At 37.3% G+C, this 16823-nt stretch overlaps 1 pseudogene; it reads left to right on the top strand.

The window, feature by feature from the left end:
- The window catches only part of LOC107555605 (neuroblastoma-amplified sequence-like), a 197259-nt pseudogene that overhangs the window by 53321 nt on the left and 127115 nt on the right, over nt 1-16823 (top strand).

Below are 16823 nucleotides of genomic sequence, written 5' to 3'. Positions count from 1 at the left end.
TTAATTTACAAGTATCATGTTTGTGATATTTATTCATGTAAGCTATAGCTTCTGACCTTTAAATTAAAACATACTCATGAATTTCTGACATAAATTACTGCTTTATTTAATCAGAAACACAATATGAATGTTATTTGTGTATTTTACTTTCATTTTAATACATGTAGGCCAACAGCGCTCCCTAAGTACCGGACGAGCATTAGGACCTGGGGGAGGCTGCTGCTGCTGCACGCGCTAGTGACTGTTGACTCTATCGCACACCGGATGCGTCAGTGTTTGCTTTATTGCTTTCTCAGATTAAATACAGTGGTCCAAAACAGTGAATCTAATCACCATTCTGACAAAAGTTCCCTTCAAGAATGACCACACTGCTGACGTGATTTTACTGCTAGCACACCCTGAGCAAATGTGAGCTATTCATCTTATCGGCAGGGCATATCGGCATAATTTTTCTTATCGGGTCGATGCCGATGTTTACATTTTAAGATATTATCGGCCGATTCCGATAACGTTCCGATAATATTGTGCATCCCTAATATGTGTACATATGTGTGTGTATGTATGTGTATATGTGTGTGTGTGTGTGTATGTGTGTGTGTCATTGCACTAGTAATGTTCTACAGTAAAACAAAGCTTTTAGAAACAAATACAATTACAAGATAAAACGTTTTGCATGTTTAAGCAGCTATTTCAGGAGCAGGTCATGATCACTGGAAAAAACTTAAAGAGCTACAGACAGATGGAGACAGGAGTTAAAAAGAGGGAAGAGAGAGGGAAGCACAAAAATATGTAAGTGAGACAGAAAAAAAAACCCAAGTCTGGCCCCAGCAGATTGTAGAGAGAAAGAAAGAGACATGAGGGAAGGAGTGTGAGACAGGAAGAAAGGAAGGAAACAGAAAACATCTGTGCTAGATGCTCCCAAGGGATGGTGCATCCTCATTTATTGAGGGCATCTCAGACAGACACGGCACCAGTTCTGTTCACTGAGGTTCATTCAGACACCTCTGTCAGCTCTTGGCTCCTCTGAGCAGCTGTAAGCATATAGCTGTGGTTAGGCATGACTTCTGATGTACTTTGCCACAGAGGTTCTTAACTGGTGAGTCGAAACTCATAAACTGACATCAGATCTGTTCTGATGTTAAAGGATTAGCTCATTTCCAGAATAAATATTACCTGATAATTTACTCACTCCCACTGTCATTCAAGATGCTCGTGTCTTTCTTTTGTCAGTCGAAAAGAAATTAAGGTTTTTTAACACTAGAACCCCCAGAGGTCGCTGTATACCTAAAATTGCCAGCGGGTACATTTTACCCACGCACATGGCAACTGTTTTTATATGGCTAAAGAACATATTATTTCACTGTGCCACTGTCTTCACAAAGAAGTTGTCTAGAGTCATGAAATGATTATGTCTAGTCATCAACTATATGAACTATATACAACCGCTAAATCCGAGTGAAAGGCGTTGCCTAGAAATGTACAATGTTAAAACATACGCGGCAAGAAAATTAATATGAAAATACATGCATTATATACGGGTAAATTTGACCCGCTGGCGCTTATGCCCCGTTTTTTGATCTGGTTTTATCTAAATGATTTTTAACAACATTGGATTGTAAATTACATTATTTTAGTAAAAGTCAATGACTGGGAGACTTGAATGTTTTGTTGAAAATCTGTTATGTACATTTGAAAAACAGCCACGGGTAAAATTTACCCCGTGGCAGTTCTAGTGTTAAAGAAAAAAAAAATTTCTCCAGATAAATGGGTTGAAGGTCCAATTTCTAATTTCAATGCAGGTTCAAAGGGCTCTACACGATCCCAGCTGAGAAATAAGGGTCATCCAGCAAAACGATGTCATTTTCTTAAAAAAAAAAAATTATTAACTTTTTAACCACAAATTTTAACCACATCTTGCACTAGCTCTGGGGTCGTGTCCATAACTTCACGCATTCACAAGTTGGAAAAGTCTTGCATGACGTAGGCAGAAGTAGTACCCAACTCCATCTTATTTTTTTCTCCAACTTCAAAATCAAGCAACATCATTGTTTACCTGTTTTTGTAAAGGACGTTTGATTTAGATTTTGCATATAGACTTTGTAAACACTGGATACTTCCACCTACAATCACGCGTGACCTTTCCAACGTGACTACGTAATGAGTGGAGTCGCGGACGGGCATCGCAGAGCTGGTGCAAGATGAGCTTTTGTGGATAAAAATATATAAATTTAATTTCTCTTTCAAAAGATGACTGATCATTTCACTAGATAAGACCTTTCTTCCTTGGCTGGGATCGTGTAGAGCCATTTGAAGTGCCATTAAAACTGCAGTTTGGACCTTTAACCCGTTGGCCCCTGTTTAAGTCTACTATATGGAGAAAAATCCTTGGAATGTTTTCCTCAAAGTTCCTCATTTCTTTTCGACTGAAGAAAGAAAGACATGAACATCTTGGATGACATGGGAATGAGTAAATTATCAGGAAATATTTATTGTTGATGTAAACTAATCCTTTAAATGTACATAATAAAATCCTGTTTTAGTATAGTATTTCTTGCATATATCAAAGGCCATTGCATCCAATCAAGTAAAATTCTGCAGTAGTAGTGACAGTAAAGGCATTTACAATGTAACTGTAGCCAACATAATAATAAATGTTTCTTGAGTGCCAAATCAGTATATTTGAATGATTTCTGAAGGATCACAAGTTATGACTGCTGAAAATTCAGCTTTGCGGTCACAGAATTGTTTTTTTTTTAATCTATTAAAATCTAAAACGGTTATTTGCAGTTGTAACAATATTTCACAATGTTGCTGTTTTTACTGTATTTTTGATTAAATAAATTCAATCTTGGTGACTTCTTTCAGTAACTTTACGAACTTTTGAACGGTAGTGTACAGAGAGCGAGAGAGAGATGTGTATATTCTGGCATTGGTTTATACGGCTTCACAAATACTGTAAGCCAGTTTTAACAGTTTAGACACTTTTATTTAAATCAGGCTATGTTCTGTCCCTCCTCAGTGTTGCTGAGGTGTTGGAGAAACACGGTCTCCAGAAGCCCATCTCGTTCGTGAGGAACAGTCAAAACAGCAAAGAGGAAGCTCACCAGCTGATGGTCCTACTCACCCGTCACACAGGACACAAGTATGACGCGCACACACACACACACGGCCACCTTAGCTTTTCCCACAGCACTTGTGTGCACCTGTCTCACTGTCTGTTGTTTGCTCCGAAACCCTCCTGTGAGTGAGTCAGTGTGGAGAAGTTTACTTCAAGATCTCCTGGACATGCAGCAGAATGTTTATACCTGTCTAGAGCCAGAAACTTGCCATCAGGAACTTGCACAATTGGTGGCTGACTAAATACTTTTTTCCCCCACTGTATAATATAAAATAATATAGGTTTTATATTTTATTTTTTATTTTTAGAATTAATCTTGCTGTTATAACTTGTCTGGTTTGTCACAGAGCTGTTTTTCTGTACTATGCTGTATGTTATGTTCCTTACTGCTGCGTTAGTGTTTTGTAAAGTTCCTGTGATCTTTCCCCTCTACTTTTCCAACCGTTTCATTCTGCCTCACAGCTCCAGCATTATCTATCATCTCTCTCTGTATGTGTCTGTATGTGTGTGTGAAAGAGTCTCAGGCTGAGCGTTAGTCTGAAGCCGACGGTGGGCTTTGTCTGTTAGCCTAACAAGGCTGCATTCTTATAACTATCTATTTCTTCATCACAATCAAGAGCAGAACAGCCAAGCTGAACTTGCCGTCAGGAGTTCATCCTCAACTCCGAGCTGCTCACCCCATGACTTGAAAGAAAAAAACAAACAACAAAGGAGAATTATCCTTCAACCTCTACTCCGTTCGAATTGCTCTTACCCAGTTCCTGTCAGTACAGGCTCCTGCACTGTATTTTTCTCCAAGCTACTGAAAGACAATCCCAGACGAACAGTAAATTGAAAGTTCTTAGAGGAAAATGAAAGAACTTGGATGTAGTTTTATGGAATTGGCATTCTCACCATTTCCCCTCTGCGTCTGGGTCCATTTGACAGAGTGCAGCAGAGTTGCTTTGAAATCTCTTCAATAGCTAAACAGCTAATGAACTTACACAAACCTCAGCAACCAGCTGTAAACTCTGCCTCACTTCTGTGGGTGTGCATTAGGAATGGCTCATTGGCTCGCAGACCGAGCAGGGGCGGATATTTCATTTGTGTGGTGTTGGGAGTTAACCGTGTTATGGTTATAGGTGCAATGTGCACTGCAGATATTGGATTCTCTAATGCAGACAGATTAAAGCACTTGCAGATTATATTTCTAAAGACCATATGAAACTCCAAGGGCCACGGTTAATGGCATTCAGGTTTTGCAGCACACACACAAACACACGGGGGGGGGGGTTCTCTTGTCTTAATATCTGTCTTGATATCTGTCCGCAGTAATGCCACTTTGTTTAGCTGATTTTAATTCAATTGTTCACCTAATGCAAAATGTCTCTTTTGCCAGATACATGAACTGCAATTCTATACAATATTGTATTTGCAAAATACAAAAGTCTATTGCAAAATGTGTGTTTGTGTGTGTGTGTGTGTGTATATATTCTCTATACATGTGTATATATAGTCACAGAACCGCATTCACTTGAACTATTTTGTAACACAATTTTTTTTTTTTTACTTTAGTTTTGGTCAGTCCAAAGCATCCTTGCTAAATAAAAATATTAAAAACCTGAGCTCAAACGTTTAAACCATAGTAGTTTGAGATTGTAGGGAAACGAAGTTGTGCAATTCACAGTGCCTCATGGGAATGGGCAGTCACTGCAGTACTCTCCTTGTGTGATTTATTTTATATATATCATTTCAGGAACCCACCAGTTCCTGCTCCCTATAACAGTGACAAATAACAAACATCATTTAAGTATAAAGATAAGCCCTCAACATCACCATACAGCAAATAATGGATAGTGTATTTTGTGTGAAGAACAGCAGGAATCAAGAGAGAATTAGTTCAGTCTATTATTTATTAATGCTTGTTCTTCGGATTTTATGATTTTTTTTACGCTGATGTCTTATTCTGCCAAAATGTAGCTGAAGGCAACATTGAAATTACCCAGAACACCACAGCTGTTGCACAGAGATGCTCATGAGATTGTGTTGTCATTGAAAGAGCAGTTTTTGATATTTCTCCTGTAGTGATTCTGTCTCGCCTGCAATTGACTAAAGACAGGTGATTAATTGCCACACCTGAACGTGTCCTTCCCGTGGGTCTCCGTTACACGGCACTGATCTCTTTTGCTCTCTTTTACTGTCATTCTCTGTCTCTCGTCCACACAGGTGTTTGTGGAGAGTTTGTTATGTTCAGGACGAGAGGAAAACGTCCATCTGGCAATCATGTCCCATGATCTTCTGATTTGTTTAGATGGTGTGTTCTAGTGTTGGGCGATATGCTCCATAGTCATATCGTCCTATCGTCAGCCTGTAAGATCGCCAATACATGATATTATCGTGCTAATCTCTTTAATTATTTACTAATAATTCATTCTGTTTCACAGCCGGAGAGTGAACCAAGTCCAGGTATAGCTAAAAGTAGGCCAATGTTAGTGTAATCTATTACAGCAGTGACAGACAGACTCATATAATGGTGTCCTGTTTGGAAAGATGTTACCAAAGCTGACAGTTATCTATTTCCACCTGTACAAGTGAACAGAACACTGAGCATCAGCAGCTCATGAGGTGCATTGGAGTGATGTCAACTCCCCTCTTCGACTGATTGGCTAGAGAAGGAGCTGTCAATCTAGAACTATTTGACCCGTGATGACACTTAAGTCCGCTTGCATTTTTAAATTTTGGTTTCACGCTTGTTATTTTTTTATCCGTGACTGCAATACATTTGGCGAGAATTTGATCCCATGTTAACCACCAATAATAGCACAAAGTAGTGTTCAGCCTTTTAATATTTAATATTTTCCAATATTCCAGTCATTCTCTAAGTATGACGTATGGGGGGCCTGGGAGATGGCCCTAATTCTCAAGCCTTATTCTCTTTCACTTGTTCAAATTTAAATTGTTTGTAACATATTTAATTATTTAATTAATTAATTTATTGTGATCAATGACTTAAATTTTCATTTATTTATTTTTTGTTTTCCTGTAAAGCTTTTCATGGGAATGGGCAGTCACTGCAGTACTCTCCTTGTGTGATTTATTTTATATATATCATTTCAGGAACCCACCAGTTCCTGCTCCCTATAACAGTGACAAATAACAAACATCATTTAAGTATAAAGATAAGCCCTCAACATCACCATACAGCAAATAATGGATAGTGTATTTTGTGTGAAGAACAGCAGGAATCAAGAGAGAATTAGTTCAGTCTATTATTTATTAATGCTTGTTCTTCGGATTTTATGATTTTTTTTACGCTGATGTCTTATTCTGCCAAAATGTAGCTGAAGGCAACATTGAAATTACCCAGAACACCACAGCTGTTGCACAGAGATGCTCATGAGATTGTGTTGTCATTGAAAGAGCAGTTTTTGATATTTCTCCTGTAGTGATTCTGTCTCGCCTGCAATTGACTAAAGACAGGTGATTAATTGCCACACCTGAACGTGTCCTTCCCGTGGGTCTCCGTTACACGGCACTGATCTCTTTTGCTCTCTTTTACTGTCATTCTCTGTCTCTCGTCCACACAGGTGTTTGTGGAGAGTTTGTTATGTTCAGGACGAGAGGAAAACGTCCATCTGGCAATCATGTCCCATGATCTTCTGATTTGTTTAGATGGTGTGTTCTAGTGTTGGGCGATATGCTCCATAGTCATATCGTCCTATCGTCAGCCTGTAAGATCGCCAATACATGATATTATCGTGCTAATCTCTTTAATTATTTACTAATAATTCATTCTGTTTCACAGCCGGAGAGTGAACCAAGTCCAGGTATAGCTAAAAGTAGGCCAATGTTAGTGTAATCTATTACAGCAGTGACAGACAGACTCATATAATGGTGTCCTGTTTGGAAAGATGTTACCAAAGCTGACAGTTATCTATTTCCACCTGTACAAGTGAACAGAACACTGAGCATCAGCAGCTCATGAGGTGCATTGGAGTGATGTCAACTCCCCTCTTCGACTGATTGGCTAGAGAAGGAGCTGTCAATCTAGAACTATTTGACCCGTGATGACACTTAAGTCCGCTTGCATTTTTAAATTTTGGTTTCACGCTTGTTATTTTTTTATCCGTGACTGCAATACATTTGGCGAGAATTTGATCCCATGTTAACCACCAATAATAGCACAAAGTAGTGTTCAGCCTTTTAATATTTAATATTTTCCAATATTCCAGTCATTCTCTAAGTATGACGTATGGGGGGCCTGGGAGATGGCCCTAATTCTCAAGCCTTATTCTCTTTCACTTGTTCAAATTTAAATTGTTTGTAACATATTTAATTATTTAATTAATTAATTTATTGTGATCAATGACTTAAATTTTCATTTATTTATTTTTTGTTTTCCTGTAAAGCTTTTTATTAATTAATTGCTATGATATTGTAAGGTATCATTAAAATGAGTTATTAAAATGTTGTTATTATTATTATTATTACAGTTAATTTATTTATTACAATTATTTTATTAGTAGTAATAATAATAATATTATTATTGTTAGTAGTAGTAGTAGTAGTAGTAGTATTACTACTAACAACAACAACAATAATAAAAAAATTATAATAAAAAAAAATGTCATTATGCAAATATATCTTAAGATACCTCAAAAATAAATGTTATTGTTATATATTTTTTTCCTGATTTTGTTTAGTAACTTTTGACAGGAAACGCACAGAAATAGCAGAGTAATACAGGCCTAGTTACTAATACATAAAAAATGAACAACTACTAATATTGTTGGTTGCTGTTTTTATCTCATTAGTAAGTCTCAGCTAAATTCTAAATACTTATTACTTAAAAACTTATATATATAAAAAACTTTTTTTTCATTATTATGCAAATTTTAAAACACCAAAATATTGGCATAACCACTGGAATAATGTAAGTGAGCATGTGTTCTCGTGTCGAGAAATATGAGCTAACTGGGGCAGAGGGGGTGTCGAATCAAACTCTAGTTCGGACGAAGCAATCAAACCATGAGTGAAAATAGCCTGAAACTACCTCTTCAAACTCTGCAGTTGTTTGAGGAGTTTATGATGAAAGAGGAAGAAACCCCGCAGGAATCAAACCGTCCAACGTCATTCTGGTCTCCTGCCTGTTATGAGTCCAGCCCTTCGCAATGGCTATTATTGGTGTAATTAGCTGCCATAATGAGAGATTGACTCCATCAGAGACAGACAGACAGTCGGTCACTCACTCACTTCCGCCCTGCAGCTCTAGGTTAACGTGTTTCCAATCTCTCTGTTTGTCTGTCTATTTTTGTTTTGTTGGGCTGGAGCGCTAAGGGTGATGGACTGCGGCCCCTGAACGATGGGCCGTGTTGCAAAGTGGGTCAGTAATTAGGCCGTCGTCTGTTCACGGGCTGGAAGCTGGACGGGCCGCCACTCCATATGCATCTCACATCAGTGTCATTCTCTCACTCGCACATGCCACAGACAGACAGGGAACTTAGATGGACAGTAATTATGAGCTTAATGATTAAATTATAGCACTTTTGCCTCCACTGAGAGAGAGAGACTGAAAGATTGAAAACAAAATGGTGGGAGAATGTGAACGTGTCAGTGAAGGATTCTGGGACAAACTAGGACTGGAAAGAGAATGACTGATTTCCTCTTCATTGAAAGAATCAGTAGGTCCTGTTTTGGAGTCAGTAGTTCTGAAAGAATTTTAGTGGTTCTATTTAAAGGGATAGATCCCCCAAAAATGAAAGTTCTGTCATCACATAATCATCATTTAGTCGTTCCAAACCCACAAGATGTTCATTCGTCTTTGAAGCTCAAACAAATATATTTTTAATGAAACCTAAGAGATTTCTGTCCCTCCATTAAAAGTCTATTCCACCAAAACTTTGACACTTCAAAAAGTTCAAAAAGAGTTCAGAAAAGAAATCCAAATTAAGTGGTTTAATCCAAGTTGTCTGAAGCGACATGATCACTTTATAAGATGTGCAGATTTTCATATATAAACATTGATCAACACACATATATCAAATATGGTAAACAGAAGCTCAACCAGCAAGTACGTTTGAGCTTCTTTTTACCATATTTGATGCACTGCAGTTTTTTTTAAATGCGATCATACGAAGGATTTTTTTCTTCTTGAGGGCGATGAAAAGAGCGATTTAAAAGTGGTCTAATTTAAACTATTGGATCTCCAAATAAATGCATGTTTCCTCCACAGACCACTACTAAATGTTTTTGTTGTAGAAAACAAAAATTATTATGTAGCCCTACAAGACAACCCCTTCTAGCAACCACCCATTCCACCTTGTAATCACCTTGCAATGTCCTAACACCCATAATGGTGTTGGTTTTTGCATGGCACTTTCTTAAAAATCTGATTTTTATTGTGATATATTGACTGTGTTGAGTTAGGCCATGTACTTTTTAAATACATCCAACTTTGTAAAGAGGTTAAGAACAGAAACATCTGTTGTGGATTTTCAAACTAGGTTCAAATGCAAAATAAGTTCCCCAAAAAAATAACAGAATGCTAAAGATGCCCTAGATCTCTCTTCTGTTCCTTTCTAACTGTCCCTTTCTCCCTCTTCTTTCGAACACTGAAATAAATCATATCCACCCGCTCCTTTTTTTTAATCCCCATAAATCATAAGCAGTGTCTCAGAACAAGCAGTTTGCAGAATCTGTGTTCGACATCACATTTTACAAGCCCCGCCCACGACTGTTGACAGACACTGCCCTATTACCAGATGAGCTGCACACAATCTGCCATGTTTATCTTCATGTTAGCGCAGTTAAAAGCAGCATTCCAGTAAAAATGTCTTCTTATTAGAGCTCCCGAAATGACTCATTCAAGAGCAGTGAGTGATTTTCTGTTTTCATGTTATTGCTGGGGTCATATTAACAGCGTGGAGAGCAGTAGGTACTGTATATTATGCTACTGTCACTTAATACACTGATCTAATATAAACATGCGATTTATTTCCAAGCTGTTTAACTTCGCAGGCATAACGACTGTTTTTGTAACTTGTGTGTTTTTAACATAAACTTGTGTGTATTTGACAGTTTAGGTGCAATAAGACATGAAAGAGAGCTTGGTTTAGTACTCGCATGCCGCTTGACAGCCGCGCATGCTTCTGAGCGCACATGCGCACAAACCGTAAATCAGAAGTTTAAACTGATATGGCTTTCAAATGCTTGATTTCAGTGCGATAGACATGATAATCAAAAACAAACAGATGTTTTTTAGCAGAGATCTGAGGAACGAGCTGTAAAGGCACAACCCTATTCTAAAAAAGGGGGTGGGGAACAGCAGCTCATTTGCATTTAAAGATACATGCACAAAAACAGCCTGTTTATGCTTCCACTCAAAATTATATAATAAATGATCTGTGGGGTATTTTGAGAAGAAACTTCACAGACACATTCTGGAGACACCGGAGACTTATATTACATCTTGTAAAAAGGGGCATAATAGGTGCCCTTTAAAACAACATTTTGGCATTTTCTGCATTTGCCACAAATACTACTTTCAAACTAGGTGCGAAATTTTATTAAAATAAAACGTGACAACCTAAAATACGTTCTGGAAAATATAAAATCTCCACATTTCTGGGTTATTAGCAATGCTAAATGTCCACGCTGAATTTCAAAGATGAAGTGCCGTGTCTTGGCCTTGACAAAAACATGCATGCCGTGTGCAATCCTGAGAGAGTGAGTACTTAAGTCATCATTGCATACGGTCACTTCCTGCCAAACAAAACTGAGAAAAACACTTGTAATTATTAGCTTGCTGAGGCTAATCAGAGGCCTTCATTACAAAGACTGCTTTAGCCCCAGGAAGCAGAGAACTGTGCATTGGGTGTTTAGAGCGGTTGTTTCATGTTGAATGGGTTTTACGGGGATTTTGAAGATAGCTGGTGCTTTCACGTACATTTTAATAGTAGCGCAGTTGTCTTGGAAACGACTTGAAACCATTTGGCTGCTGACACGTTGGGCAGAGTGTTTTTAAAGTGTTTAGTGGAAAGAAAGTGGAAAGGTGTGGTAAAAGAACATGAGGGTTTTCAGCTATCTGTGCTTCAGAAATCTGGTGGGATTGTGATTTTTCTCGTTCCTATTTGGTTGACTCCTAATCTTATCATTCTAATTGTGTTTAGGACTGTCATACCATCTAATCAACCATTACAGCAAACAAACACATTTGGTGTAATGTCAGCTTTAGATATCTTTTTGTTCTAGCATAAAAATAGCTTGACACAGGTAACTTGCGTTATAGTGCTTTTTTCCCCATTGCCGTATATCTAAAGTGGCCCCAAAACCTAATTGCAGTATTTAAATTACATGTAAAAATGTGAGAATGTCATTGCATTATCACAAAGTATCAAGTCAATGGCATTTATTTAAGAAATTTTTTTTCCAGCAAATTGTCACAAATTGGAGTATGTTAGACTTTAAATGATTAAAAAAAAAGTTGTGCTGTCAAATCGATTAATCACGATTAATCGCATCCAAAAATAATAGTTTGTGTTTACATTATATATATATATATATGTGTGTGTGCATATAATATATTCACATACGTGTATATATTTAAAAAATATTTACGCGTATGTGTCTATATATATATATAGAGAGAGAGAGAGAGAGAGAGAGTCACGGGAGGAGCACACGACAGACACATTAACCAGGCTTTTATTAACAAAATAATATAACAGTGTCCAGGAAAAAAGGTAATCAAGTGTCCAAAATAAACAGGGGATCTGGTGTCCTCGTCGTGCTGCGGGGTTAGTGAAGGTGGGGCAGTGTTCGAGAAGTAAGGGTCCAGGTAAGGGGTGGAGTCCGACGATCGCACGCGCTCCCCTCTCCAGTCTGGGGCGCGAGGGGCGGCAGCTTCTTCCAGCGGCTGCATCCTTCTCGCCTTGGCCCACGGCGCTTGAAGGGACTAGACTGCCCGGCATCCTGGCCCGACGGACGTGTAACGGGTGCGGTTCTCGTCCGGACCGCGGGTCCGGTAGCTCACGACTCTTGCGGCACGGGAGTCCCTCTATGCACCCTTCCTGGACCCACGAGGACTATATATATATATGTGTGTGTAAATATATGTATTTTTATGTAAATATACACAGTACACACACATATATTATGCAAAAAAAAAACTTTTATTCTGGATGAGATTAATGGTGATTAATTTATTGCATATAAAATTAATAGTTCACTCTAAAAATAAGAAATTATTTAAGGAAAAAGATGTATATGGGTTCTGTAATCCCAATTTATAGTTGTTTTATTTTCTTAGTTTTCAAACATTACACCACCAAATGTTTGTTTTGAACTTTTGAAGAAAACTGCAGGCAGACCTTAAAGGTTCTCTATTGTTAACCGCAGCGGGTTTCTAAGAACTGCTCATTACAATTTAGGGAATGTGATGAATGTGGATCTCAGACATCCACTAATATTACCTTCTACTATACTTAGAGTCTAATATAGTTAAAAGTCATTACAAAATTATTTTTTTTAATTAAAAGATCCTTTTTCGATGCCACTAGGTTTGATATTTTTCGTTTTTAATGCAATTACATTAAATGTGGCTTCGTTCTCTAAATATTTTTTGAGTCCAACGTATTTCCTATCAGCCTTTGTCTGTGTGTGTTGCATGTTAATTTAGCCTGTGTTGCATGTTAATTTAGCCCAGGGGAAATGCCGTTTGATTAATAAGTATGCAGTCATTTAGCAGACACTTTCAAATAAAGCTTTTTATGTTACACTTATTACATGCACAGTACACGTAGGTGCCTTACTCAAGGTCACTGGTGATAGTTTTAAACTACAACCTTGTGGTTGCTCACCCCAGATCACAATGCCACACCACTATGATTAATACGTTGTGTACAGTATTCGTAGGAAACTGCTGCATAAGCTCCTTAAACTGTTTGAAGGGTAGTATAATTTTTTTTATATTGGCCAGTATTTGTACGACCCACAGTAAATCTTATGCAAAGCGGAGCTGGAAACGGTCTTCTGGGTCTGATTGCAGTGTCACTGAAAATAACTACCATGTAAAACTCACAGATTGTAGAGGAAACTACTTGAAAAATACTGCTGCATTTTGTTGTTGTTGTTTTTTTCCTCAAGCTCTTAAATTGAATTATTATTTCTGCTCTGCTTTCTCTGTTGCTACTGGCTTGGCTCAAAAGTGCATCGCTAGCTTCCTCAGGTCCAGCTGTCTCAGCCAATCTATATTGGAAAGTGACAGCAGAGCTGGCCCGGGATCTGTGCTTTTATTTGTTTTTTGGTCTGTCCCCATTGTCCTATGAAGCACATTTATAGCAGCACAGATGTGGAGCAGACGCAGGCCTCTGCAAGCCTCTGATAACAGTATGAAAGCGACGTGATGTCAGAGTCTCAGTCTGTAATTAAGAAATAAGAAGAATCAAAACTCATTTGAAGGAATGGCTGCTGCTTTTTTCTGTTTTCGCGTTAAAGGAACAGTTCAATCAAAAAAAGAAAATTCTGCCATCATGTACCCATCCTCGTCGTTCCAGACCGATATGAGATTCTTTCTTCTATGGAACAAAAAAATTAGTTTTTTTTATTTTCGGAAAAGTTGAAGCAGTTTTGGGTGAACTGTCTGTTAAATATTGTATTTTGAATCTTCTTTGTGTGTCCGTTAGGTCATGTCTGCTGTTGATCACGGATTGTCCTTCTCTTGTCCAAGAGGAATTGGATCTCATCAGTGTCCTCTCTCGACTGGAGCAGTTTGGCGTGAAGGTTCTTCCCTTACAAGGTAATGCAGCACTAAGCTATTACTACCGTTCGAAAATATGTTCTTCTTCCATTTCCTTCAGGAGATTCGTGCTCAAGCCGACTAAATCGGTTAGATCAAATGTTTGTGTTTATGGCTCTGTTCGTGTTTGCTTTTCCTGTTTGGTTTGAGGGAACTATCTCATAAAAACAGACCAAAGTAAAATGTCAAACCAGGGCTGGATGATGTATCAAATATATCTGTTTTTCAGACTAGTGATTAGGGATGCACGATATTGGATTTTTGCCGATATCCGATATGCCGATATTTTTCAACTCATTTTGGCCGATATCAATATATTTCCTTTAGTTTGGAAACAACACTGAGTCTCTCCTCTGTGGAAATTATAAGCAAATTATTTTTAATTTTGGTTAGTTTTTAACAAGAACTTATTTGTTAGAATTAAATCAACAATAATGTAGTTCTTTTATAGTGACAGTACATTGATGCTTTGAAAATAACTATAAATAAACAATATGAATTGCTGCATTTTTTTCCAGAAAGATGCAGTAGTAACCTTAACATTTTATTTTAAAAGTTAACATTTGTAGATGGCCTAAAGCAAGAGTTGTAAAAATTCTAAATATCTTTTAGAGCTCATAATTTGTTTAAAAAATATAACATATTACACATTAATGAATATATCAGTATATATAAAATTATTTAATTTACAAGTGTCATGTTTGTGATTTTTTTTTAATTCATATAGCTTCTGACCTTTAAATCAAAACATTATTTTATGACATCAATTACTGCTTTATTTAATCAGAAACAGTCTAAATGTGATTTGTGTACTTTACTTTCATTTGATTAGAAGTAGGCCAACAGCGCCCCCTATGGAATTAAAACTCCTTAGCAGGCATTAGGACCCAGGGGAGGCTGCCGCTGCTGCCGCTGCACGTGCTGTTGCTGTTTACTCTATCATACAAGAACACGTCATTCTGTATGTGCATTCTCAGTTTAAATGCAGCGATCCAAAACAGTGAATCTAATCACCATTCAGGCAAAACTTTGCTTTAAGAATGAGCCACACTGATGATGTGATCTAATCGCTAGCATACCCATGAGCACATGTGAGTTAATGTATTCCTCTTATTGGCAAGACATATTGGCACAATTTTTCATATCGGCTGATGCCGATATTTCCATTTTAAAGCCATTATCGGGCGATTCCGATATCGGTCCGATAATATTGTGCATCCCTACTAGTAATTATATATTTTTTTCGGCAAGGATGCATTAAATTGATCAAAAGAAAAGACCATTTTAATTTTACTGAAGATTATATTTCAAATAAATGCTGTTCTATTCTGTTCTTTTCTATTCAAAAAGAATGATCGTAGTTTCCTCAAAAAATTTTAAGCATTAATTATTTTAACCCGTAAATAGAAATGTTTGTTGTCCACCGAATCAGTATATTAGAATGATTTCTGAAGGATCATGTGACACTGAAGACTGGAGTAATGGCTACTGAAAATTCAATTTTGCCTTCAGTAGATTCAGTAGGTTATATTTTAAAAATGATTAAAATAGAAAACATTTGAATATTTTTATAAAATTTCACTGTTACTTGTTTATACTGCATTTTTGATAAAATACATATTTCCTCTGAAATTACTCAAAATAGTCACTTTCCCTGTTATTTGACCAAACCGCCATTGTTGTTGCAATTAGTAAAATACAGTAAAAATCAAATTAAAAAAATGTACACATACATTCAATGCACATTTTTCCATAGCTTTTATTTAGGTGAACATCAGGGAGAATTATATTTAATAATCTCTGTCTATGTTCCAGTACAGCAATAAAAAGCAATTAGCCACATGCATGTATGCGTTTTTTTTCTTTTACAAAAACCACTTTATGCACGAGGAAAGCCATTTTGGTCAACCTTTTTGAGCATTATCGCATACAGATTTGATATATCATCCAGCAATAGTCAAAAATTGACTTTTTTTTCCCCTCGTCAAGAGTAAATGGAGTGATTCTCCCTGGTTCATGCTGTGAAAATTGAAGAGTGTATTAATGATCTGTTACAGTCGTAACATGCTTTACACAATATATGCTTTGCAATACATTATTGGTCTATATCAGTGATCCTCAAATCTGGCTCGCTAGATTCACTTTCCTGCAGAGTTTAGCTCTAACCCTAATCAAACACACCTGAGTTTGCTGATCAATGTCTTCAGGATCATTTGAAAATCACAGGTAGGTTTGTTTGATTATAAGGTTGGAGCTAAACTCTGCTGGAAAGAGGATCTCGTGAGCCAGATTTGAGGATCACTGGTCTATATGCACATTAACATATCTAGCCGTTGCACCATGACTTGCTGTTTTTTATTTCAGGTATTTCAAAGCAGTTCTATTGTACTCAGCCTAGCTTTATTGATTCAAGAACGTGTCCTGTGTGGACGCCCGTTTATTAAACCTTGCATTTTTATTGTATTACTAACACTGTCCTCAAGAGCTTTTCTCATACATTTCCATTTTCAATTTTCTGCTAGATAGTCTATTGAGGTTACAAAAGAGATATCCGGTAAAACCAATGTTAAAGGGATACTCCACCCCAAAATTAGAATTTTGTCATTAATCACTTACCCCCATGTCGTTCCAAACCCGTAAAAGCTTCGTTCGTCTTCGGAACACAATTTAAGATATTTTGGATGAAAACTGGGAGGCTTGTGACTGTCCCATAGACTGCCAAGTAAAATACACTGTTAAGGTCCAGAAAAGTATGAAAAGCATTGTCAGAATAGTCCATCTGCCATCAGTGGTTCAACCGTAACGTTATGAAGCGACGAGAATACTTTTTTTACACGAAGAAAACAAAATTAAGGAGAGGAGGAGAGTCTATGGGACAGTCACAAGCCTCCCGGTTTTCATCCAAAATATCTTAAATTGTGTTCCGAAGAC

The sequence above is a fragment of the Sinocyclocheilus grahami genome, unplaced genomic scaffold, assembly GCF_001515645.1.
Source record: "Sinocyclocheilus grahami isolate Dianchi unplaced genomic scaffold, SAMN03320097.WGS_v1.1 scaffold540.1, whole genome shotgun sequence".
Lineage (NCBI taxonomy): Eukaryota > Metazoa > Chordata > Actinopteri > Cypriniformes > Cyprinidae > Sinocyclocheilus > Sinocyclocheilus grahami.
Note: the sequence above shows the minus strand (reverse complement) of the source record. Positions and strands in the feature narration are given on the sequence as shown.